This window comes from Monodon monoceros, unplaced genomic scaffold (genome assembly GCF_005190385.1).
Source record: "Monodon monoceros isolate NGI ecotype Baffin Bay Population unplaced genomic scaffold, NGI_Narwhal_1 Super_Scaffold_7, whole genome shotgun sequence".
Classification (NCBI taxonomy): domain Eukaryota; kingdom Metazoa; phylum Chordata; class Mammalia; order Artiodactyla; family Monodontidae; genus Monodon; species Monodon monoceros.
Genome location: NW_021703784.1, coordinates 27512084 through 27537119, shown reverse-complemented (window position 1 = coordinate 27537119; position 25036 = coordinate 27512084). Strand labels below are relative to the sequence as shown.

At 34.1% G+C, this 25036-nt stretch overlaps 1 pseudogene; it reads left to right on the top strand.

Annotated features, from left to right (window-relative positions):
* Window positions 1-6026: 6026 nt before the first annotated feature.
* The window catches only part of LOC114887525, a 36779-nt pseudogene continuing 17769 nt past the window's right edge, over window positions 6027-25036 (top strand).

Here is a 25036-nt window from a genome sequence, read left to right as displayed (position 1 = left end):
TGTTTTTAGACTCTGCAGATGTTTTACTTTGATGGGTCTAGAATGGGTTAAAATATATCATCTAGAGCAAGCTTAATTCCTTTCCCCCACACACATTATACTCTATTAATTTCCCTTAAAGTAGAAGTCTCCCTGAGATTTTTCTCTACAAGTCCACTTTTTGACCTTCAGGTCAGTAAGTGAGGCTCATATTTCCTTTGCTGTAATTCTTTCATGCACCCAGTTTATCGTTTCCACCTTGAGATGCCATTACAAGTGAAGCTGAGTTATTATATACCAAATTGAAATGAACCAGGAAATGTGTTTCTCAGAATATTTCACAATTCCCGATGCAGGTACAGGCCCTAATAGAATCCCCAAAATTGCAATCAAAGTTCAGATTGAATATGAGCCATGGAATGCTTCTATTCACATTGGAAATATCTATCACTACCTTGCATTTGGCATGGGGTTAATTTAAACCTGAGGTCTTAATCAGTTGAGTTGCTATTTGGATATCTATAAATAATGTACATCTGAATTTATCTGTGATCAGTCTTTGTTGTCTTTCAGTGTCACAATTACTTTTATTGCTCAATTGAAACACATGTGAAAAGGTAGAGGTTTTTCAACACTTCTTGGCTATTCTTGTTTTGTTTTGTTTTTGTTTTTGTTTTAACATCTTACTGAAGTACAGTAGCATATAGAAAAGGGTAAGTATCGTAGTATACAGCTCAATGATTTTCACAAACGCTTATGTAACCAACACATAGATAAAATAATAGACCATACCGGAATCCCAACTTGGTGTTATCGCTGTCCGCAAAGGAATTTCAGGGAAGCTGCCACAAAAGTTCTCAGTTGTTTCCATATCAAACTTGATGTTTCTTAAGAGGAAGCCTGAAAGTAGGCAAAACCTACTGCTTCTCTCTGCCAATCAATGGTCATGCATATGCTTGTATGTGCTTTCAGTACATGAGAATATAATTTTGTGCTACAAGTAATATGATTTTTTTCTTCTCTTCAATCTATCACATTTTACTTGAGTGCCTCCTAATACAAAATTGAAATAGAAAAATGCTGGCAAGGGCATCTGGTAAATGGCATTGTTGGGCTCTATGCCATTGTACTTGAATGACAGGCTTAGAAGAGCAGGTGTGGTACTATCAACAAACACAACTGGCACATCTTGTAAGAGTCTTCTAAAATCTAAAGAAGCCATCTTCATTGCACAAATATAATTTAATGTTCCATTGACACTCACAGGGAACCAAGAATTTGAAAGAAAGAAAATTGGGTGCTTGATATTAATTGCATGGAGTCAAAAAAGACTCATGAGTTCCTCATTTTATTTTATATTTAAAAAATCTATACTTGTAGGTTTTTTTAATTATAGAAATTCAGTATTTACAAATTTTGAAAAAATAGTATGATGAAACCCATTATTTAATCTCCCAATTTCAATCTTCTTTCATCTATGACCCCACCTCCATCTATCCTTTCCTCATGGATTATTCAAACAAATCTAAAATATTACATACTTTTATTAAAGGATATTTATTATGTATACATAAAATATAACACTTTTAAAACATAACTGCAATATTCTTTTTTATTATGCCTAAAATATGCATGAAAACAATATCTCAATAACACCAAATATTTAGACAGAGTTCAAATAAATATATCCATTTCATAACTGTTAAAGGATTTTTAATAATTAATGTTCTGATAAGTTCTACATATTGCAATTTGTTGGTAAGTTTCTTTTAATCTATAGATTTGATTTTCTGTCTCTCCCCGCGCCACCCTCTCGCTCTCTCTAACTCTTGTTCTCACTCTTTCTCAATTTCTTACAATTTATTTATTGTTGACTCAGGTGGTTTTCCACAATATGGTTTTGGCTGTTTTCATCCCTGGGGTGTTATTTAACATGCTCTTCTGTCCCTTGTTATTGTTAGACTTAGAAGCTTGATCACATTCTGGAATGTGGTACTGTGTATTCCAGCAGGAAACACATATAGTCTAGCTTTCTCTCCTTTTTGTGGTTTTTAGCTGTTATTGGTAACCGTTTCCTGCATCTCTGTTTCTCTTGGATTTAAAAATGGTGATATTCTGACTCTACTATTTTTCATTTAGTTTTTAATACTTCCTTAAAGAGAAATTCTGGTGCTCAATTATTTAGTTGCACTTAAGTACAGTTCACATTGGAAAAGCTGGATACACACTTGTTTTTTTCTCTTTATGTATCAGTTTTCAAATAATTCTTCTAGATCCTCAAATGTGGCTAAAGTGCACTCAATCCTAGCTCTTCCACTTAAAAACTGTGTAACACTGAGAAAATCACTTTTCCTCCCTGTATATATGTGAATCTGGTAACGATTTGGGGCATTATACATGTAAAAAACTAATAAATAGGAACAGTTGAATTGAGTTGGGGCATGAGAGCCCAACATGAGGAAGAAAGAGTTTTTTTCTTTCCTGGCAAGGACTCATCCAATCAAAAGCCATTGAGTCTTTGTTTACTATAGCCCTCCTCACTTTCTTTTTCTACCTATAAAAGCATCCTCCTTCTCTTGCTGTGAAGAAACTACCACATGGCTTGCCATAGTGACAGATCCCAAATTACAATTCTCTACTGATCCTATATAAGCTATCTTCGCTGGAAAAATATCTGGCAGTCTATTTGTTTCAGGTCAGCAGATGTCATGTGTATAAAGTACACAGCAGCCTTTCTTGCACACTAGAGGAACTCAGTCCATTATCATCATTACCTTTTGTTAAATCTACCAGATCCAATATTCACACATAAAGAACCCAGTTACATATTTTTTAGAAGTCATATGGACAGATGAAGTAGGAGAAAACAGAGAATCTTGGTTTTTAAGGCAAATACAATTTTGGAAGTGTAGTCTTATTGAATTAATGCTTACCCAGCTGCCAAGTGGAGGAAAGTGGTCATTTTAGACTTATGGATGTCACTTTATGGATATCTTCACTATGAAAAGAAGAAGAACATGCATTAGTGACTCAGCACTTAAACAGAAATGGAAAAGTTTGTTCAGCTGTGGGAAGATATATAAAATTTGTTTGGAGTCAAAACATTGTGTAACTGATCTAGAAACTAATATATGGCAGTTATATATATACATTCATATTTTACACAAACTCCAGAATTTCTGAGGAAAAAAAGGAGTGTCTTGTTTTTATTTTTACCATGGAGTATATGTCCTAGTACACTGGATTTTTTCCATTGAAATTTCCATACTTCAAGCCTCATCTGCCATGTTTGCATGCCCTTTCCTGGGTGAATGGATCTTAAATTGCTAGTATTTTGTGGGGTTCTATGGGATCAGAGAGGGGTGATAAGTAGCTTGAGATAGCAAAACAATAGAGCTAAGAAATAGAAACTTTGTGTCTTTTGATAAAATCTAGCTTCAGCCTGAAAAAAAACACCATTCTGTTTTCAATTGGAATTTTATATAATCTTGCAAGAAAAGGAGAATAATAGTGCTTATACAGATGGCTAACTCAGCAGGTGAGAACTTGACCAATGCAAGGTCAAGACCTCATGCCTCGTATGGGCTCATTATTTTCATGTCCAGAGAGTATATATTTAACCCAGGTTAGTATTTTCATAAATGCTTGCTCTGATTCACTCATAAGGGTGAATTTTGGAATTTCTAACTCCATAACTAAAAAGAGGATTTAAAGTACTCCCATAAAATGCTGAATTGGTAGTTTCAACCTCAAGTTCAACCAATACTAATGGTATTATAAGCATTATTATCCCACTGATCTATTAATTTATGTTTAGGGTTGTTGATTCCCTTTTTACTGACAGGTCAATTCCTTCAACTCATTGAAACAATAGAAAATTCATAAGTCATGTAATCAATATGAGTTGATCTTTGGCTGTCCAGAATATGATCACTCTTCTCATGTTTGACTTCTTCTTGCCCTCTGAGTATCAGTAGAGACAAAGCCTATTTTCTCTGAGAGAAGTATGATAGCTTCAGCCTCTCTTGCAGCTAGATTGACAGTATGTGACCTTGCTCTTTCAATCAGCTTGCACCATCTTGGACTTTGAATTGGGATTTAGTAAATTTAAGGTAGAGGCCAAGGAACATCAATTACAGCAATAGTAGCAACATTATCCAGGTTCCAGGGATAGAAGCAGCAACAGTGGAAGCAGCACAGTGTATACAGAGTATTGTGTTTGGTGCCAACAGTGGCAGGAGTACAAGCTGGTCTGTATGGTGTTCAACAGCTGCAGCAGCAGTAGAACTGTTATCACAGAGCTGATATTTGATGTGACACTTAGACTGTTGCTAGCAACTACATAGTTTCCCCACTTCCTGGCCATTTTTCTGACCTGATTCTCTAGACTTCATAATTTTTTGTGTACTACACGTTATCCTCTTCACAAATATTCTGCTTAAATTACCCAGTTTGTTCTTCTGCATGAAACAAGGAATCTTAACTGGTATGGGGAGTGATCACTTAATTAATTAAGTGAGCAGTTAATTTTCTAGACAGGGCTGAAATGAAAAACTCAACTGGTATTTGGGGAAATAATTCTGTCTATGTTTAGCATGCAATGGAATAAACAAAAATATTACTTGATATTCTGAATTCTATTCATCTGAATATATGTTGGAATATCTTTCAAGTAAATCTGAACAATATTCACTATCTAAATTGAAAACTTGGTAGACAAACCTACATGTAGGTGTCAGTAAAAACATTTGAGTTGCATGAGTATCAATGTGAAAAGATATAGAATATGATGTAGTCTTATCTAAGCAATTTTTTCTATAGGTTTTTGTCTTATGCTTGCATTTTTAAAAATATGTTGTGTATTTTTCCTATCATTTTACCCTAAGTAAATTTTAAAGGCATTCTAAGGAAGTATAAACACCTGTGAAGAAAATAGGCGAGCCTAAGAGGCAGGAAATAATCATACATTAGAAGAAAATTTAGAAGTAGTAAAGTGTGACTACATAAAAGACATAACCATGACTATGTACATATTCTCATCTATTGTGCATGTGAGTTGCTTCTCTCCATGAGAAAATAAATAAAAATTATAAAATGTGGTTGGTGCTGGAAAATTTCAACATGTTATTTATATATGGTATAATAATTTTGAAAAAAATCAGAAAATTAACTTTTTTCAGTGCACTGTTAATCACAACCAGCATGTGGTACCACTAAGCACTATGTTGACACAGAAGAAAGTGTTGAATATATTGGAATATCTGAATAAGGTCACAATGGAGGAGTAAGATGAGTTAGTGAAGGAGCTGAGAAACAGAGAATTCAAGACAGATCATGGAGCTTCTGCTGATAATCAGGAGTCTTCTGCTCTGAACTGCAAAATTATATTGTTGCTGACTTCAAACCTCTGGGGAAATGATGACACAAAGCAAAAAATCATGACTTAATATGTAAGCCCAATTTTACTGAGTCAAGGAGGGATCTGCTGCTAAACTGTTATCAACACATAAGAAATTACTACGGAGAAAGATATTCTACTTGATTCTCATTGCTGGCCTGAGAAAAAAAGAAAAGAGAACACATGGATACTATATGCCATATCTTTAAAAGTATCTTTACATTATGCATACTAGTTAATTGCTGTTGAAAGCAAGCTGGACCATGACATGAGCACTTCAAACATTTCACTTTCCAAAGAACAATTATAAATTTAGGTAACTGTATAATTGATCTCAAGCAGAGATAATGCAAACTGATGATCATTTTTAGTTTTTTTTTTTTTTATTATTCCAGCTATCCTAATTCTATAATTTCAGGTATCATAAGAGAATCCAATCACTTGGATTTGATCTTGAACACTCTTCAGGTTATTTCAAACTCTCCTTTACCAGCACACAAAGCTCCAGAAAGCACCAGCATAAACTCTGCATTCATCACAAAGTTTAACAAGGTTATCAAAGATTATTCATTGGTACAATAATTGAAGCTGCCTGGAGCTTTTGTGATTATTTGCTTAGTTAACTGAAACTAGATCCAATGGCACATTGATGGATATTCAGATGACAGAACCATCTTCATTTAAATTAAAGGGAGAAATCTACAGACTTGACAATAGACAGGTGCAGCACAATTTTCATGAATTGAAGAAAAGTTTTAGGCACTACAGCCACTTCAGTAAGTAAAGAATCCCAAAGAGATGAAAAACAAAGTCCTTTGTTTTATTCCTTCTTTCATTTCCTTTCAGTTTCATTCCTCTTACTATTTTCTATAGGACATATTTGTGGTAAGAATTCTGTAGTTACAAAATATCAAGGCATGTTGAACTCAGAAGAAAAGGAGTAGTATGCATTTCTCCAGAGATATTGGTGCTCTGGCTGGATGCAGTAACTGATGAAATGTTGAGTTCCTCTTCTTTGGAGGAAGGTGAAAATACATTTTATTTTCACGAAGGATGGTGTAGTACATTAAGGTGGAGTTGTTTCATTCTGTTTTTGTTTTTGAAGTATAAGTACATGAACTGGACAGCCAAAAGTAACAACCGCCTGTCAGAAAAATAGGCACACAGCAATGGGTATTTAGCATGTTCTCTATGACAAACATTCATTCCCCTTTTCATGGATGGGCAATTCCTTAATTGGTGAGTATTAGTGGAAGCTGAAAATGCCAGATAGTTTTCTCAGGGCATGGGATGGAATATTGTTTCTGTCAATCCAACTCACCAACTCTGGACTTGGAATTGAGAGGAAAGGACAAAGAAAGAACCCATTATGCCAGTGTACAGCATTAGTAGCAGGGGAAAACCCTCGAGGTCAGGAGGCAGCGAAGGACAGTGCCCAGTTTTCAGCATCAACAATGGAGGCACTGTATCCCAGGGTGCCTATTCTCTGTGGCAATTGCAACAGTTTTCTCACTGGACTAGTGTTTCTGATTTTGACCATGTCCCTTGTTCCTCCTCAATTTTCCAGTCCCAGTTCTCTAGGCTTCCTGGAGTTTCAATGAGTTATGTAACACCCTTTGGATAAATTCATTTTTTTTCTGTTTAATTATGTCTATATCAATGTCTGTAGCAGCAACTAAGAACAATGACTGATTCTGCGTCCTGCAAAGTAGCCAGCAGACTATGAATAGACAGTAAATGTACACTGTCAGGAAATTATTTAAAATAGGAGCCTGATTTGTATTCACATGTTCTTTTCTTGAAGTTAACATTCTTTTCTCTGACCCAGAACCAAGAAAACAAGTCACTGTCCCACCAGGAATAAATGCCATACTTAGCTGACATTTTGAAGTAAGTTTAAATAAGGGAATATTTATAGTTGAACCAACAAGGGATGATGAGAAGCTACAGACCAGCAATGGTGAAAAGCTCTCTCAAGGTAAGTAGAAAACCTATTACCAGAGTCATGTAAGAACTGGCACTAGGAATCTGAAAGGAGCTATAGTTACAAAATGACAGAACCACATCCACAACCATTGAACCAAGGCAGATAGAGGGGAGGGGATCATGGAAGAAATATTCTGACCTTAAAACCACAGGCATCCAACCAGTTGTTGGGTTCTCCCATGGCTAAACACTGAAGTCAAATGAAAGCTGGTGAGCAACAGAGTATACCTTGAATAATAATCAATTTACTTTTTGAAATGAATTATGAGAACTTTGCAATACACTCATTAAATTACCACATTTAAATTTTTTCCCAAGAAACTACATACTATTCAGAAAAATGTCTATATTATCCAGGGACAAGTTAATAAAAATAATTGTTTTTTTAAAGCAATTTTGAAGGATTTGGTATTATAACATATGATTTTTATTTAAAATTACATTGTTTAGGAAAAGACAATTGCAGAATGATAACATGAGGAGGATCACAAACCCACTCCTCAGCAAAAAACAGATTATAAAGTAAACAGCTATTTAAAATCTCTGGAATTTACTGTAATAGCATACAGAAAATTGAGAAATATTTAATGAAGAAAATACATTAAATTTTGGTAAAAACCAGGATAAACTCTGAATTTGGGGAGGCATAACTCACTCTTGGCCCATCTGTAGCTCAGCATGTTGGAAGCCCCACTATAGGCAGAAAATAAGAGAGAAAAGAGAATGGGACTCCCTCTCCTCTCAGTTTCCAGTAAGGGACTATAGATTCTTCCTTCAAGAAGGTCAGAATCCCAGTATTTCTCATTCCTCTCAGCTTTGTATTGGAGAAGCTCTACTCTAAGCAAGAGCGACTGAGAGATCTGGGCATCTTTTTTTTTATCCAGCTATAAACTCATAAGGAAAAAGCTCTATGCCAGGTGCACAATCCAAGAACACTGAGCCCTGATTACCTTCACCCTAGCTTGCTGAAATGGCAGAGGTTTTACACTGAGAAAGGCAATTCAAGAAGACCCGATTGGGAGAAAATATTTGCAAATGAAGAAACTGACAAAGGACTAATCTCCAAAATTTACAAGAAGCACATGCAGCTCAATATCAAAAAAACAAAAAACCCAATCCAAAAATGGCCAGAAGGCCTAAATAAACATTTCTCCAAAGAAGATATACACATTGCCAACAAACACATGAAAGAATGCTCAACATCATTAATCATTAGAGAAATGCAAATCAAAACTACAATGAGATATCATCTCACACCGGTAAGAATGGCCATCATCAAAAAAATATACAAGCAATAAATGCTGGAGAGGGTGTGCAGAAAGGGAACCCACTTGCACTGTTGGTGGGAATGTAAATTGATACAACCACTATGGAGAACAATATGGAGATTCCTTAAAAAACTAAAAATAGAACTACCATACTACCCAGCAATCCCACTACTGGGCATATACCTTGAGAAAACCATAATTCAAAAAGAGTCATGTACCAAAATGTTCATTGCAGCTCTATTTACAATAGCCAGGATATGGAAGCAACCTAAGTGTCTATTAACAGATGAATGGATAAAGAAGATTTGACACATATATACAATGGAATATTACTCAGCCATAAAAAGAAATGAAACTGAGTTATTTGTAGTGAGGTGGATCGACCTAGAGTCTGTCATACAGAGTGAAGTAAGTCAGAAAGAGAAAAACAAATACCATATGCTAACACATATATATGGAATCAAAAAGAAAAAAAGGTCATGAAGAACCTAGGGACAAGACAGGAATAAAGACACAGACCTACTAGAGAATGGACTTGTGGATATGGGGAGGGGGAAGGGTAAGCTGGGACAAAGTGAGAGAGTGGCATGGACATATATGCACTACCAAATGTAAAATAGATAGCTAGTCGGAAGCAGCCACATAGCACAGGGAGATCAGCTTGGTGCTTTGTGACCACCTATGGGGTGGGATAGGAAGGGTGGGAGGGAGGCAGATGCAAGAGGGAAGAGATCTGGGAACATATGTATTTGTATAACTGATTCACTTTGTTATAAAGCAGACACTAACACACAATTGTAAAGCAATTATACTCCAATAAAGATGTTAAAAAATCCTCAATAAATGTATGCTGACCACACATCCCCACCCCACCTCCAAAATAAAAGAAGACCACAACTACTGCTATTGCCTGATAGCTCACTCATAGAGCAGGGAGTCAATCTAAGAGCAGAAGACAATATTCCCCCTTTCCAGGTTCAGAACATTAGTGCACTATTTAGGCCCAGCAGATATTCAAGCCTTAAGAATAACTAGCTCTACAAGGAGACTGACTTTATTTGGAACTGAGAATGAAGAATTTCAAGTCTAAGGGCACTTCTAGAAACAATGGACATTTTAGCAGTATACAATTAATACTATTAGCTCCATGAAAGCAACAAGATACACCAGCCAGAAGTTTAGCATACAAACTAGAGGTAGAGGCAGCTAAAAAGAGTCCTTCTGGAGTCAGAGCAAGCCTCAAACACTAAAGTCAAAAACCACCTAGAAAAGGAGCTCCAATTTAATTCTATAATCGTCTAACAATTTATGCACTGGAGCATCATTAATAACAAGACAAATCAGCTAGCAATTAGAGGAGGTGAACAGCTGGGTGCAATATCAATAAATGCAGATCAGTTAGTATTCCATAAAAGTGAAAATGAAAAGACAGCAGAGGTAGCTATATATACATAAAATAAAGTAGACTTTAAGCCAAAAATGGTAATAAGAGACAAAGAAGTTCATTATATGATGACCCCCTTATAATGATAATGGGGTCAATTCATCAAGAAGATATAACACTCTTAAATTGATATGCAACCAATATTGAAGCACATATTTATATTAAGAAAATACTAACATATCTGAAGGGCAAAATAGATAGCAATATAATGACAGTAGTGGACTTCAATGCCCTACTTTAAATAATGACAGAAATCAACAAGAAAATATTTGTCTTGCACCATATTTTAGACCAAATATATCTAACAGACATGTACAGAACATTCCATCCAATGGCAGAAGAATAGGCATTTTTCTCAAGCTCACATGAACATTCCCCAGGACAGAGCATATGAGAGGTCACCAAAAATGTCTTTGCATTTAAGAAGATTAAAATCATACCAAGTATTTTTTTCCAAACACGATGGTAGGGACTAGAAATCAATAACAGGAGGAAAGGTAAATAATTCACAATTATGTAGAAATTAAACAACATATTCCTGAACAAACAATTTCAAAGAAGAAATCCAAAAGGAAAACAAAAAATATCTTGTAACAACTGACAATGGAAACACAATATCTCAAAACCTCTGTGATCCTGCAAAAGCAGTTCTAAGAGAGAAGTTTATAGAAATAAATGCCTACATTAAGAAAAAAAGATATCAAATAAACAATCTAACTTTATACCACAAGGAACTAGAAAAATACGAATAAACTAAGTCCAAGTAAACAGAAGAAAGTTAATGACAAAAATAAGAATGGAAATAAAAGAAATAGAGAATAGGAAAAGAAAATGAAAATATTAATAAAATGAAGAGACAATTTTTTGAAAATATAAACAAAATCAGCATAAGTTAAGTTAGACTAAGAAAAAAGAGAAGAGAAATAAAATCAGAAGAGAAAGAGGAGACCTTACAACTGTAACTACAAAAATCAAAGGGATTATTATGAGACTACTATAAACAATTATACACCAAAAAATTGGATAACTTAAAAGAAATTGGTAAATTCCTAGGCATATACCATCTACCAAGGTTGAATCATGAAGAAATAGAAAATCTGAAAAGATCAATTATGACTAAAGATATTGAGTCAGTAATCAAAACCCCCCAACACAGAAAATCCCAGGACTAGATGGTTTCATTGGTGAATTCTACTAACATTTAAAGAAGAATTAACACCAATCCTAAATTTGTCCAAAAATTAAAGAGAAGGGAACACTCCCAAATCCATTTTATGAAGCCTGATGCCAAAGCCATATAAGGACACCACAAAAAAGTACATTATTATTTCCTTTTGATAATAGAAATGCAAAAATTCTCAGCAAAATATTAACAAATTGAATTAGAAGCATATTAAAAGGATCATACCACACAGTCAGGTAGGATTTACCCCTGGGACACAGAGATGTTTCAACATACACGTCAGCTAATGTTATGGACACATTTATAGAATGAAACAAAAACCATAGGATCATCTGAGTAGATGCAGAATAAAAATTTTGACAAAATACAACATCAATTATAATAAAACCCCTCAGCAAACAGCATATTTAGTGGTGAAGGTTAAAAGATTTTCCTCTATAAATAGGAAAAAGACAAGAGTACCCACTCTCACCACTCCTATTCAACATAATAGAGGAAGATCTAGCCAGAGGAATTAGGCTAGAAAAAATAAAAAAATAGAAGGAATCCAAATTAGAAAGGAAAAAGTAAAATTATCTTTGTTTGCAAATATAGGATCTCATATGTAGAAAACTGTAAGAACCATCAAAAACTCTTAGAACTATAAATAACTTCATAAAGATGCAGGATACAAAATCAACATACAGAAATCAGTTACATTTTCATACAATAACAACAAACCACACACAAAATAAATGAAAACACTCCCATTCACAACAATATCAAAAACAATAAAATCTTAGAAATGTAACCAAGAGCATGAAATATCTGTACAATGAAAACTACATGACAGTGATGGATTGAAGAAGACATGAACAAATGAAAAGATATCTTATGTTCAGGGATGGGAACAATTAATACTGCTTAAATGCCCATACTATCCAAAGTGATCTACAGATTCAATGTAATTTCTATCAAAATTCCGGTGGCATTTTTCACAGAAAAAGAAAAAATAAACCTGAAATTTGTATGGTATCACAAAAGACCCCAGGTAGTCAAAGCAATACTGAGAAAGAAGAACAAAGCTGGAGGCATCACACATCCTGATTTCAAACAATACTACAAAGCTACAGTATTCAAAATAGTACAGTACTGTCATAAAAATAGAAACTTAGACCAATGGAACAAAAGAGAGAGTCCAGAAGTAGACCCTTGCATATGTAGTCAACTAATATTTGACAAGGAAGCCAAGAATACTCAAAGGAAAAAAGACAATCTCTTCTATAAATGGTCTTGGGAAAATTGAATAACCATATGCAGAAGAAAGAAATTGGACCCTTATATTACACTTCTCACAAAAATAACTAGAAATGCATTAAATGCTTAAATATAAGAACTGAAAACATAAAACTACTGGAAAAAACATAGGGAAACATTGGTCTTGGCAATGACTTTTTGGATATGACACAAAAAGCACAAGCAGCAAAAGCAAAAATAGACAAGTGGGATTACATCAAACTAAAAAGTTTCTTCACAGTAAGAGAAATAATCAGCAAATGAAAAAACAGCCTATGAAATGGGAGAAAATATTTGCAAATCTTGTATTTTATAAGGGTTAAATATCTAAACTATATTAAAAACTTTTTCAACTCAATAACAACAAAACAAAGTACAAGATTAAAAAATGGGAAGAATAACTGCATAGGTGGTTTTTCAAAGAAGACATACAAGTGACCAACAGGTACATGAAAAGGTGGTCAACATTACTAATAATCAGGGCAATGCAGATCAAAACCACAGTGAGATATCACCTTACACCCATTAGAGAACGTATCATCAAAAAGACAAGAAATAAAAAATGCTTGTAGGCATGTGGAGAAAAAAGAACCCATGTGCACAATTGGTGGGAATGTAAATTGCTGCAGTTACTGTGTCAAATAGTATGGTGTTTTCTCCAAAAATTAAAATTGAATTACCCATGTTCCAGAAGAGGCTTTGATTGGGTGGAGGGAGAGGGGGGGCTAAAGTCCAGGAAAGCTAACACCCATCCTTCTCAAACTCTTCCAAAAATGCAGACAAAGGAACACTCCCAAGCTCATTCTATGAGGCTACCATCACCCTGATACCAAAATCAGACAATGATATAAAAAAAAAGAAAATTACAGGCCAATATCACTGATGAACATAGACACAAAAATACTCAACAAAATACTAGCAAACGGAATCCAACAACACATTAAAAGTATCATAAACTGTGATCAAGTGGGATTTATCCCAGGGATGAAAGGATTATTCACTATATGCAACTCAATCAATGCAGTACACCATATTAGCAATTAAAGAATAAAAGCCATATGATAATCTCAATAGATGCAGAAAAAGCTTTTGACAAAATTCAATACCTAATTATGATTAAAAATAAATAAATAAATACTCTCCCGGAAGTTGGCATAGAGGGAACCTAACTTAACAAAATAACAGCCATATATGACAAACCCATAGCAAACTTCATTCTTAATGGTGAAAAACTGAAAGCATTTCCTCTAAGACCAGGAACAAGGCAAGGATATCCACACTTGCCACTATTATTCAACTTAGTTTTGGAAGTCCTAGCCACTGCAATCAGAGAAGAAAAAGAAATAAAAGGAATCCAAATTGAAAGAGAAGAAGTAAAACTGTCTCTGTTTGCAGATGACATGATACTATACATAGAAAATGATAAAGATGCCATCAGAAAAATACTAGAGGTAATAAATGAATTTGGTAAAGTTGCAGGATACAAAATTAATGCACAGAACTCTCTTGCATTCCTATATACTAACAACAAAATATAGAAAGGGAAATTTAGGAAACAATCTCATTTACCATTGCAAAGAAAAGAATAAAATCCCTAAGTATAAACCTACATAAGGAGGTAAAAGACCTGTACTTAGAAAACTATGAGACAGCTGATGAAAGAAATGAAAGATGACAAAAACACATGAAGAGATATACTATGTTCTTGGATTGGAAGTATAAATATTATGAAAAAGACTATACTATCCAAAGCAATCTAAAGATTCAATGCAATCTCTATCAAATTACCAATCGTGTTCTTCACAGAATTAGAACAAAAATTTTTAGAATTTGTGCGGAAACACAAAAGACCCTGAATAGCCAAGGCAGTCTTGAGAAAGAAATACAGAACCAGAGGAATCATGCTTTCTGACTTCAGACAATATTACAAAGCTACAAGACAATATGGTACTGGTACAAAAGCAAAAATATAGATCAATGGAACAGGATCCAAAGCCCAGCCATAAACCCACAAATCTATGGTCACCTAACCTATGACAAAAGAGGCAAGAATATACAATGGAGCAGAGACAGTCTCTTTAGTAAGTGGTCATGCGAAAACTGGACAGCTATATGTAATTTAAAAAAATGAAATTAGAACACTCATTAACACCATGCACAAAAATAAACTCAAAATGGATTAAAGACCCAAATGTAAGACCAGACACTATAAACCTCTTAGAGGAAAACACAGGAAGAAAGCACTTTGACATAAATCTCAGCAAAATCTTTTTTGACCCACCTCCTAGAGTACTGAAAATAACAAAAATAAAAAATTGGTACCTAATTAAACTTAACAGGTTTTGCACAGCAAAGAAAACCATACAATCCTCAGAATGGGAGAAAATATTTGCAAACAAAGAAACTGAAAAGGGATTCATCCTCAAAATATACAAACAGCTCATGTAGCTCAATATTAAAAAAAAAAACCCAATAAAAAAATGGGTGGAAGTCCTAAATAGACATTTCTCCAAGAAGATATACAGATGGCTAAGGAGCACATGAAAAAATCCTCAATATCACTAAATATTAGAGACATGAAAATCAAAACTACAATGCGTTATCTCCTCACACTGTTCAGAATGGCCATCATCAAGAAATCTACCAAAAATAAATGCTGGAGAGGGTGTGGAGAAAAGGGAACCCTCTTGCACTGTTGGTGGGAATGTAAACTGATACAGCCACTATGGAGAACAGTATGGAGGTTGCTTAGAAAGCTAAAAATAGAACTACCATATAACCCAGCAATCCCACTACTGAGTATATACCCTGAGAAAACCATACTTCAAAACAACACATGCACCCCAATATTCATTGCAGCACTATTTACAATAGCTAGGACATAGAAGCAAACTAAATGTCCATTGACAGATGAATGGATAAAGAAAATGTGATACATATATACAACAGAATATTACTCAACCATTAAATGGAATGGAACTAGGTCATTTGTATAGACGTGGTTTGACCTAGAGTCTGTCATACAGAGTGAAGTAAGTCAGAAAGAGAAAAACAAATATTGTACATTAACACATATATGTGGAATGTAGAAAAATGGTACATCTGAACCTATTTGCAGGGCAGGAATAGAGATGCAGACATAGAGAACATACATGTTGACATGGGGGGGTGAAGGCAGATGGAATGAACTGGGAGATTGTGACTGATATATATACATATATATATATATATATATATATATATACACACTACTGTGTGTAAAACAGATAGCTAGTGGGAACATGCAATGTAGTGCAGGAGGCTCAGCTCAGTACTCTGTGAGCACCTAGATGGGTGGGATAGGTGAGGGTGGAAGGGAGGTCCAAGTGGGAGGGGATATATTTATACATAAAGTTGGTTCTCTGCATTGTACAGCAGAAACTGACACAACATTGTAGAGCAACTATATCCCAATCAAAAAAAAAAAAAAAGGAACTACCATATGATACAGTAATCCCACTTTATAAATAAATAAATAAATATATACATATATATATACCCAAAGGAAATGAAAGCAGGATCTTGAAGAGATATCTGCAATCTCATATCTGTTGCAGCATTATTCACAGTAGCTATGGTCTGGAAATGACCTAAATGTCTGTCAATAGATAAATGGATGACATATATGTGTGTATATATATATATATATATATATATATATATATATGTATATGTATATATATATATATATACATATACTATATATAATATACATATATTCATATATGTAATAGAACATTATTCAGCCCTGAGGAAGAGGGTAATCCTGCCATTTGGCAAAACATTGATGAATCTTTTTCTTTAATTGGGGTATAGTCTTTTTACAATGTTGCGTTAGTGTCTACTGTGCAGTGAAGTGGAGTTCCCTGCACTATACAGCAAGTTCTCATTAGTTATCTATTTATACATATTAGTGTATATATGTCAATCCCAATCTCCCAATTCATCCCACCCTCCCACCCTCCTTGGTGTCCATATGTTCGTTCTCTACATCTGAGTCTCTATTTCTGCCTTGCAAAATGGTTCATCTGTTCCATTTTTCTAGATTCCACATATAAATGTTAATATATGATATTTGTTTTTCTTTCTGACTCACTTCACTCTGTATGACAGTCTCTAAATCCACCAATATCTCTACAAATGACCCTGTTTCATTCCTTTTTATGGTTGAGTGATATTCCATTGTATATATGTACCACAACTTCTTTATCCATTCATTGGTTGATGGGCATTTAGGTTGCTTCCATGACCTGACTATTGTAAATAGTGCTGCAATGAACATTGGGGTGCATGTGTCTTTTTGAAGTATGGCTTTCTCTGGGTATATGTCCAGTAGTGGGATTGCTGTGTCATATGGTAATTCTATTTTTAGTGTTTAAGGAGCCTCCCTACTCTTCTCCATAGTGACTCTATCAATTTACATTCCCACCAACAGTATAAGAGGGTTATCGGCAATCTCATACTTGTTGCGGCATTATTCACAATAGCCATGATATGAAAACAACCTAAATGTCTGTGAATAGATAAATGGATGATATATATGTATATGTATATAATATATACATATATATATATATATACACACATATATGTAATGGAATATTATTCAGCCATGAGAAAGAGGGAAATCCTGTCATTTGGGAAAATGTTGATGAATCTTGAAGGTATTATATTAAGTAAAATAAGTAAGATAAAGACAAATATCCTATGTTATCACATACATGGAATCTAAAAAACCTAACCTCATAGCAATAGAGTGTAGAATGGTGGTAGAATCATGGTTACCAGGGGCTGAGGGGTGGGGGAAATGGGGAGATGCTGGTCAAAGCCTACAAATTTCTATGCTATGATGAATAAGTTCTGGGCATCTAATGTATAGTATGGTGATTATTGTTTCTAGTACTTTATGATATACTTGAACGTTGCTGAGAGAGTAAATCTTAAGTGTTCTTACCACAAAAAAGAAATGTAATTATGTGAAGTATTGGAGGTGTTAGCTAACACTATGGTGGTCATCATTTTGCAGTATGTAAGTGTGTCAAACCAACACTTTGTTCCTCTTTACCTTACACTATGTTATATGTCAACAATATCTAAATAAAGCTGAAAAAAGGCAGATCAGTTAGCAATGTATTAGAGACATCAAAGAAAAAAACATCCAAAGTCCAGCTAAAACAGCTAACATCCTTGGAAAGGGAAGGGAAAAGGTGTCTGAATACATGTCCAAGGTTAAAACTTCTGAGGAAAAACATCAAAGGCTGCACACTGTAACTATAAACCACAAAAACAACCCCTGTGGATTGGATATATAGTGGTGGTGGTTGTCAATATTCAGAGTTGCTACAATATCTTACAAAATTATGACACATACAATGAAACATAAAAGCCTGACCCATATACAGCAATAAAGGCAGGCAACACACATGGCCTTTGACAGAAACCAGATATTAGATTTAGTGGGAAAAAATTCAAATCATCTATTATAAATATTATCAAATAATGAAAGGAAATTATGATTACAGATGTAAAGGAGGTATGATATCCATATCTCATTAAGTTAAAATAGTATTAAAGAAATAGAAATTATTAAAAAATGGAAACATTGGAGTTTTAAAAGACAGTAAAAAATATTCAGAGAGACCCAACAGTAAATTTGTGTTGGCAGAAGAGTGCATTAGCAAACTTGAAGACAAATGATTATCTGAATCTAAATCTAAAGAACAAAGAGAAAAAAGAAAAAAGAAGAAAACTGAAAGGGCCTCAGCGAAATATGAGATATCATTAAGCAACATACCCTTAATGGAAGTGCCAGAAAGAGAGGAGAAACATGAAAAAAATACTTGAAAAAATAATGGCAAAGCTTCTCATATTTGATGAAAAAATATTAAACTATACAGCCCAGAAATTCAAAGAACTCCAAATAGGATGAATTCAAAGTGATACACAAACAGCACATCACAGTAACAATGCTGAAAGAAAAATAAATCTTAATAGCATCAAGGTAGGGGGAAAACACTTATATACAAGAAAAACCCAATAATAATAACAGCTAGCTTCCTATCAGAAACAGTGGAAACCATAAGACAGTAGGATGACATATTCAAAGAGATAGAAAACAACGATAGGCCAAATAAGGTGCGTATTTTCCTGGAAAATACATAGTAAGAAATATTAAATGAAGTTCTGATTGAAATCAATTGACATCAGAGAGTAGTTTAACTTCACACAAAAAATAAAGTTAATTATGTAGGGACATATAAAAAACAGTTTAATGCATATTTCATCTCCTTTATTGTCTTTATTTAATAAGCAATTACATAAGACAACATATATTTAATTACATTAATGGTTCTGTATCATATAGGAATGTAATACATTTAACAATAACTTGATAAAGAAGGTAGATGAGGGCAAAAATATATTGGAAGAAGGAAATAACGTCAAATAGTTTTGTGATTCCACAGGAAACAATGAAGACAACAAAAATGATAAATAAAAAGGTGAATATAACAAAATCCATAAATACATACTTGTTCTCCTTTTGCATTCCAGATTTCTAAAAACTTAAGATGAACTAAATTAATTATTACAACAATGTATTGTTGAGTTTATAATGTATGTAGATATAACAGGTATAACAACAATAGTGAATAAAAAAAGAGGAAGAGAGAATTACATAAGGGTTGCAGTAGACAGAATAATAACCCCCAATGATGTCTAAGTCCTAATCCCCAGAACTTGAAAATACGTTATCTTAAATGGCAAACAGACTTTGCAGATGTGAGTAAATTAAAGACCTTAAGACGGAAAGATTATCCTGTATTATCTGGGTGTTCTCAATGTAATCTGAAAGGTCCTTATAAAAGGAATGCAGGAGGGTTAGAGTGAGAGAAGGTGTGTGACGGCAGAAGCAAAAGTTGGAGTGATAGATTGTGAAGTTAGTGGAAGGGGCCATTGGCCATAGAATTCAGACAGCACCTAGAACCTGGAGAAAGCAAGGAACCTGATTTTTCTCTAGAGGTTTCAGAAGGAACACAGTCTGTGATATCCATTTCAGACTTTTGACCTCTAGAGCTATAACATAGGAGATTGAATCAATAATCTAAATGCTTCCTACAGCATAGCGAATGTGGTTAATGGCATTGCAATAACTTTGTATGGTGACAGATGGTAACTAGGCTTAGCAAGATGATCTTTTTATTATTGAATTATAGTTGCTTTACAATGTTGTGTTAGTTTCTGCTGTGCAATGAAGTGAATCAGCTATACATATACATATATCCCCTTCCTCTTGGACCTCCCTCCCACCCTGCCATCCCACCCATCTAGGTTATCACAGAACACCAGGCTGAGCTACCTGTGTTATACAGCAGGTTCCCACTAGCTATCTATTTTACACATGGTAGTATATATATGTCAATCCTAATCTCTTAATTTGCCCCACCTTCCCCTTTTAATGTATAAAAATATCTAATCACTATTGGTACATCTGAAACTAACACAATATTGTAAGTCAATTATACTTCAATTAAACAAACAAATAAAAACTTCCTACAAAGAAAATTCCAGGCACAGATGGCTCTACTGGTGAATTACAGCAAACATTCAAAAAAGAATTAATACCAATCCTTCACAAACTCTTCCAAAAATTGAGATAACACTTTCCATTCAATGAGGCTAAGAATACACTTTTTATTAAAACCACAGAAAAGTATCAAAACAAAACTATAGACCAATATCTTTTTTTTAAAATAAAGACACAAAAATCTTAACAAAATACTAGCATTGTGTGCCCAGCAATACACACACACACACACATATACATATATATATATAATTATATAAAATAACCAAGTATGACTTATCCCAGGAATGCCAGATGGTTTTAGCATATGAAATTCAATTAATGTAATGCAGCATAATAATAGATTGTAGTACAAAAAACACTTGATTGTGTCAGTAGATACAGAAGATGTATTTGTCACATCTAACACTCTTTTATGATAAAAACACTCAATAAGCTAGGAATAGAAGGGAACTCCTTCAATCTGATAAAGGATTTAATTGAAAAATCAAAGCTACTGTCTCACTTAATGTTGAAACACTGAATGTTTTTTCTATAAGACAAGGAAAAACATAAGGATATTTGCTCTTTCCACTTCTATTTAACACTGTACTGAAAGTTCTAGTCAGGGCAAATAGGCAAGAAAAACAAATAAAAGTCATCCACTTTAGAAAAATGAAGAAATAAACCTAATATTTTTTGGAAATACACATATCTTACATATTTAGAAAAACTTGAGGGTTCCAACAAAAATCTATTAGAAATAACAAATGAGTTTAGCAAGATTAAAAAATTCAAGATCAATATACAAAAATTCAATTATATTTCTATACACTAGCAATGACCATTCTGAAAAAGAAACTAACAATTCTACTTACAATAGCATAAAATAGAACAAAATAATTTGGTAAAAATTTAAGGAAAAATAGCACAAGACTACATATACACTGAAAACTACATAATATTATTGGAAGAAATGAAAGAATATCTAAATAAATAAAAAGACATCTAAAGATTATTGATCAGAAGACTTAATATTGTTAGATTCCATATCAAACCTCCAGCTGACAGTTCTTTTCAGGAATGGGCAAGGTGATCTTAACTTAATATGAAAATAGTCAAAACAATCTTGAAAAAACAAAGTTGGAGAGCACACACTTCCTGATTTTTAAACTTATTACTACAATACTGGGTGGTACTGGCATAAAGATAGATATGTAGATTGATGGAGTAGAATTATGAATCCGGAAGTAAACCTTTACATTTATGATCAATAATCCTCATTTCAATAAGGATCCCAGACAGTTCAATGCAGAAAAATAGTCTTTAATAAATGGTAGCAGAACAACTGGATGTCTACATGTAAAAGGAGGAGGTTGGACCTCTACCTCACACCATACCCAAAAATTAACTCACATTGAATTACAGACTTAAATGTAGGAGCTGAAATTATAAAACACTTAAAGAAAAGCATAGGAGTAAATCTTTGTGAACTTGGGTTAGGCACTAATGATACTAAAAGCACAAGTGATGGTAGAAAAAATAGAAAATCTGTATTACATTAAAATTAAAACTTCTGTGCTAGAAATGATAACTTCAAGAAAGTGAAAAGACAACTCAAAGAATGGGATAAAATATTAAAAAATCATATGTCTGGTAAGGGAGTTTATCTAGAATATATAAAGAACACTTACAACTCAAAACCAAAAATATAAATGATTCAATTAAAAAGTATGCAAAAGATCTGAATAGATTTTTCTCCACAGAAGACTTACAAATGGTCAATAAGCACATTAATAGATGCTCAACATCATTAGCCGTAAGAGAAATTTTAAAACAGAACCACAATGAGATAGCACTTCAGGCCTGTAGGGGTAGCCATAATCTAATAGATAGTAAAAAGAAATGGTGAGAATTTGCAAAATTTGAGACAATCCTGTATTTCTGGTAGTAATGTAAAATGGTTCAGCCACTTTGGAAAACATGTTGCCACTTCCTCAAAAAGTTAAATATAAACATAAAGTTTCCATATGACTTAGAATTCTTTAGAAAGATATATACCCAACATAAATGAAAGTGAAATGAAAATACATCACACAAAAATTTGCACGAGAATGATGTTTGCTGTGGGTTAGTCATATATGGCCTTTATGATGTTGAGGTATGTTCCCTCTATGCCCACTTTCTGGTTTTTAACATAAATGGGTGTTGAATTTTGTCAAAAACATTTTCTGCATCTATTGGGATAATCAGATGGTTTTTATTCTTCAGTTCATGTGGTGTTTCACACTGATTGATTTGTGTATATTGAAAAATTCTTGCATCCCTGGGATAACTTCCATTTGATCATGGTGTATGATCCTTTTAATGTGTTGTTGAATTCAGTTTCTACTATTTTGTTGATTTTTGCATCTATGTACATGACCTGTAATTTTCTTTTTTTGTTATACCTTTGTCTGGGTTTGGTATCAGGGTGATGGTGGCCTCATAGAATGAGCTTGGGAGTGTTTCTTCCTCTGAAATTTTTTGAAGAGCTTGAGGAGGGTAGGTGTTAACTCTTCTCTACATGTTTAATAGAATTCAACTGTAAAGCCATCTAATCTTGGAAGATTTTTTAAAATTTTGCTATTTTTTATGTATGTATTTGCTTGTTTGTATATTTATTTATTTATTTATTTGTCACAAGGCATTTGGGATCTTAGTTCCCTGCCCAGGGTTTGAACCCGTGTCCCCTGAACTGAAAGCATGGCATCTTAACCACTGGACTGCAAGGGAAGTCCCCCTGGAAGATTTTTAATCACAGTTTCTTTTCAGTATCTGTGATGGGTCAGTTCATATTTATTTCTTCCTGGTTCAATCTTGGAAGGTTGTACTTTTCTAAGAATTTGTCCATTTCTTCTAGGTGTCCATTTTATTGGTGTAGTAGTGTCTTATGATCTTTTATTTCTGTGGTGTCCATTGTAACTTCTCCTATTTCATGTCTAATTTTCTTGATTTGAGCCATCTCCCTTTTTTCTTGATGAGTCAGACTAAAGGTTTATCCATTTTGTTTACCTTCTCAAAGAACCAGCTTTTAGTTTCATTGATCTTTGCTATTAATTTTGTTGTCTCTATTTCATTTATTTCTGATCTGATCTTTATGATTTCTTACCTACTTCTAACATTGGGCTTTGTTTGTTCTTTTTGCTGTAACTGCTTTAGATATAAGGCTACGTTGTTTGAGATTTTTCTTCTTTTTTGAGGTAAGTTTGTATTTTTATAAACTTCCCTCTTAGTACTGCTTTTGCTTCATCCTATATGTTTTAGATCATCGTGTATTCATTGTCATTTTTCTCTAGGTATTTTTTGCTGTCCTCTTTGATGTCTTCAGAGATCCACTGGTTATTTAGTAACATATTGCTTAGCATCCATGTGTTTCTGTTTTTTTTTTTTTTTTTAACATCTTTATTGGAGTATAATTGCTTTACAATGGTGTGTTAGTTTCTGCTTTATAAAAAGTGAATCAGTTATACATATACATATGTTCCCATATCTCTTCCCTCTTTTGACTCCCTCCCTCCCACGCTCCCTATCCCACCCCTCTAGGTGGTCAAAAACCACTTAGCTGATCTCCCTGTGCTATGCGGCTACTTCCCACAAGCTATCTATTTTACGTTTGGTAGTGTATATATGTCCATGCCACTCTCTCACTTTGTCACAGCTTACCCTTCCCCCTCCCCATATCCTCAAGTCCATTCTCTAGTAGGTCTGTGTCTTTATTACCATCTTGCCCCTAGGGTTTTCATGACCCCTTTTTTTTTTTCTTAGATTCCATATATATGTGTTAGCATATGGTATTTGTTTTTCTCTTTCTGACTTACTTCATTCTGTATGACAGACTCTAGGTCCATCCACCTCACTACAAATAACTCAATTTCGTTTCTTTTTATGGATGAGCAATATTCCATTGTACATATGGGCCACATCTTCTTTATCCATTCATCTGTTGCTGGACACTTAGGTTGTTTCCATGTCCTGGCTATTGTAAATAGTGCTGCAATGAACATTGTTGTACATGTCTCTTTTTGAATTATGGTTTTCTCAGGGTATATGTCAAGTAGTGGGATGGCTGGGTCATATGGTAGTTTTATTTTTAGTTTTTTAAGGAACTTCCATGCTGTTCTCATAGTGGCTGTATCAATTTACATTCCCACCAGCAGTGCAAGAGTGTTCCCTTTTCTCCATACCCTCTCCAGGATTTATTGTTTATAGATTTTTTGAGGATGGCCATTCTGACTGGTGTGAGATGATATCTCATGGTAGTTTTGACTTGCATTTCTCTAATGATTATTGATGTTGAGCGTTCTTTCATGTGTTTGTTGGAAGTCTGCATATCTTCTTTGGAGAAATGTCTATTTAGGTCTTCTGCCATTTTTGGATTGGGTTGTTTGTTTCTTCAATATTCAGCTGCATGAGTGCCTTATAAATTTTGGAGATTAATCCTTTGTCAGTTGATTCATTTGCAAGTATTTTCTCCCATTCTGAGGGTTGTCTTTTGGTCTTGTTTATGGTATTCTTTGCTGTGCAAAGGCTTTTAAGTTTCAATGGGTTCCATTTGTTTATTTTTGTTTTTATTTCCATTTCTCTAGGAGGTGGGTCAAAAAGGATCTTCCTGTGATTTATGTCATAGTGTCCTGCCTTTGTTTTCCTCTAAGAGTTTGATAGTGTCAAGCCTTATGTTTAGGTCCTTAATCCATTTTGAGTTTATTTTTGTGTATGGTGTTAGGGAGTGTTCTAATTTCATACTTTTACATGTACCTGTCCAGTTTTCCAAGCACCACTTATTGAAGTGGCAGTCTTTTCTCTACTGTATATTCTTGCCTCCTTTGTCAAAGATAAGGTGACCATATGTGTGTGGGTT